The sequence below is a fragment of the Eurosta solidaginis genome, chromosome 1, assembly GCF_040869045.1.
Source record: "Eurosta solidaginis isolate ZX-2024a chromosome 1, ASM4086904v1, whole genome shotgun sequence".
Taxonomy (NCBI): Eukaryota; Metazoa; Arthropoda; class Insecta; order Diptera; family Tephritidae; genus Eurosta; species Eurosta solidaginis.
The window spans coordinates 208,193,604-208,197,007 of record NC_090319.1 but is presented as its reverse complement, the minus strand read 5'-3'; the positions used below and the strand labels follow the sequence as shown (position 1 = coordinate 208,197,007).

The following is a 3,404-nucleotide window of genomic DNA, read 5'->3' as shown; positions in this document are numbered from 1 at the left end:
AAATTATTTTAAGGGACCTATAGAATTTAACCAAACAAGCTCTCGAAGAAGATAGCGACGACGAAATTATTTTTGGTAAGTGGTTGAAATCCAGAATATACACAATCACATGTACTAAATATTTTTCATGAACAGGATTAGTTGATTTATGTGAAAAAGCTGTTGCGCTGCCGATAAAAAAACGAAAACGCATGTGGGTGAAAGACTGGCAATCTGAGAAGTGGCAGAAAGGTTGCTTCGCCTTTTTAACTAAGGAACTCCTCCTTTCAGATCCTGAAGGATTCAAAACTATTTAAGGTTGGACAAAAGCCAATTTAACTATTTACTGAATATCTTAGAACCTGAGCTAGAGCGTGACAGTACATTATTTAGAGAAACTATTTCTGCGGCGGAGAAGATGGCCATAACTCTGCAGTTTCTTGCCACTGGTAAATCTCGTGCATCAGTAATTGTCTTACATTATTTGTATATCAAATATCTTAAATGTTTATTATAGGTGAATCGTTTGTGAGCTTAAATTACCAATCGCGTCTGTCAACATCCTCGATTAGTAAGTTCATACCCGAAGTGTCCGAAATAATATTTAAAAAATTGAAAGATGTACATCTACGAGTACGTAAAGCTGGCAGCGATTTATTCGTATATACTTATAAATGCATCATAACTGAGTCGATACATATCGAAGTCGCTTAAGTCCACAGTCAGCAAACAAATAACACCCCTATTATGAACTCATATGATACACGATAAACGCTTGCAATCTGTTATGCCGTATTATGAAATAAATTCTAGCGTGTGAAACCCGATCGTTAGCGTTTATCGTTTACCGTGGTATTGTCATGCGCTAACTATCGCATCAGCTGCTCAATTTTCTACGCTAGCCATCGTTGCTCAATTTTTACACGATACGTTGCGAGTCATTTCAATAAAAGTTTAATAAAGGTAAATACAAAATTCTTACAAAATTAAAAAGAAAAAAATTAAAAATATGTAAGTATTAAAGTTAACAACCCGAGTTTTGAAAGGCAGTGTAATCATATTGTGATTTTTCAGGCCGAGAGTTGTAAGCACAAAGCGTCAGCTAGAGCGGCTTGTTTCCTTAATGGAGGAAAATACGGACCTTGCAAGAGGTTTATGCCCAAAGAATCTTTGCAAGTCACGTTTGGAGAGAATAGCAGATGAACTTAATTCAATAGGACCACCATTAAGATCTTCTGAATCATGGCAACGGGTAAGAATATTAGAAGTTTTGATCTTTCAACCGAATATAGTATTATGTATTTGAAATGTAGGTATGGAATGACTTAAAATACAAAACAAAAAAAAAGAGCGCCCATAATCGTGCAGAATGTACTACAGGAGGGCGAACAAACAACACCGTCAGTCTTTCAAACCTGGAGGAAACGGTAAACAGGCTAATGAGCTACCCAATTCTTAACGATCCCCCAGGAGAAGAATTTGGTGCAGATGTCGACGAGAATTATGGCAACGAAAATGAGCAATTTTTCAGTGTGGATGTCCTCTATGATGAGGAGGTGCCTCATAAAAATGAAAAGTTACATGGCGAGGTGCCTCATATAACTCGGAGAGTCAGAAAAGACGAACAGATTGCACTACTGGAACGACAAACAGCTCAGCAAGCTGAGTTCCAAAGGGTGTATTTAAATACTTTTAGGGAAATAGCCGACCATTTAGCCAATATCGAAAATATCAAAACAAAATACATTTAAAAAAAGAAAAGTTGGCCCTCAAAAAAGAAAAGCTATACTTATATAAGAGGCAACTGGAAAAAATATGTATGTGCGATAGGCACAGAAAGAAATATTAGTAAATATCATGTAATGATTAGGATTAAATTTAATTTGGAATGTATTTTTTTTTACCTAGTATTTAAGTTTTTTAAATTTTTCGCAATGAATGTGATACTAATTTTGTACCTTATAAATTAAAACATGTACCTTATAAATGAAAACATGTACCTTTTAAATGAAAATTATTTATTTCTTCAAGCTAAAGTAAAAAGATGAATTTTAACGTAAGCACAATACCACACTTCTTATTTTTTCCGCTGCTTGTCGTGAGGTAGTACCATCATGGTTGACACCATCTTCCAGAACTTCCGAATCTTCATTTTGATTTATTTCAGCTTCCACGTCATCATAGGGTACATTGTAATGGTTGCAGATATTGTGTAAAGCCGCACAAACATTTATAATTAAAGTGGCTTTTGGTGGAGTGTAGTGAAGGGCTCTAGCACTTAGCAAACATCTAAATCTGCTCTTAAAAACCCCAATGGTTTTTTCAATCATGTTTCTAGCCTTTGAATGTCGCTTATTATACATGCTCTCTAGGGTACCTTCGTCAGCATTTCTGTAAGGCATCAACAAATAAGGAGTCAAGGCGTAACCGGCATCACCTTAATAAAACGTATGGTTACAGTAACATATTGGACCTATTTTTGAAATATATAAATACCTGACAACCAAGTATTAGCTTCACCACGATCATACATTGCTTCCAACTGTGTCTTTAGCGCAGACATTTGAAAAACTATAGAGTCATGTGTGGCCCCTGGGTGCTTGGCATTGACATACTTAATATTCATTAAATCATCGCACATCGGAAATGTATGCAAAATTAGTTTTAAAAATTTTTATATAAAATTTTTCTTTTTCATACTCACTATCATTGCATTTATACTGAAGTATCCCTTCCGACAGTAATAAAGATGTTGCAAACCTTTCTCCGGTGCCACAATCTTGACGTGCGTACCATCAATCCATCCGATTACGCCTGGAATCCCGCTTGTACTAAAAAAATTTCTTTTAGCTTTCCTTTTTTCTTCCTCTGTATACTTCGATCTGATCCATTTACTGCAGAGTGCTCTTTGTAAGGCAGTTAGTGTTTCCGTCAACACTATTGAAACTGTTGGTTGAGCTAATCCAACTAAAGTCTCATTTCCAACACTCTGTTGATATGATCCCTGGGCAAGAAACCTTAATGTGGCACAAACTTTCAAAATATTTGGGATCGATGTCCTATTTTTTCGGGCGCGCAAACTGCCTTCCACTTCTGTTAAGACATACATGAAAGCTTCTTTTGAAAGACGGAAATTACTCTGAAAGCTATTTTTTTTTTTTTATTAAACTTTTTTTTACTTTAAGTATGTCAAGTACTTACAGCGTAGAGTTCATTTCAAGAGGATTGGAAGCATCTCTCAGTTTTCTTCTTTCTATGGCCTCTATCCGAGTTTCGTCAATTTCTACATTTATGTAAAAGGCAACAGAGGTTGGAGAAAACACGTTTTATTAAATATTTTAAAAAACTTTTGCCACTTTACGTAAAGACAATTCAATTTGGGTTTTTTTGTTTTGTTTTGCTATCTGTTTCGTATAAATTCACAA

General features: G+C 35.3%; 1 long non-coding RNA gene across 1 annotated transcript; it reads left to right on the top strand.

The window, feature by feature from the left end:
* The first annotated feature begins 855 nt into the window (after window positions 1-855).
* Window positions 856-1,412, top strand: LOC137240771 (uncharacterized). The gene is made up of 3 exons (XR_010949826.1): window positions 856-990; window positions 1,054-1,231; window positions 1,293-1,412. It is a non-coding gene; the product is annotated as an uncharacterized lncRNA (long non-coding RNA).
* The last annotated feature ends 1,992 nt before the right edge of the window (window positions 1,413-3,404 follow it).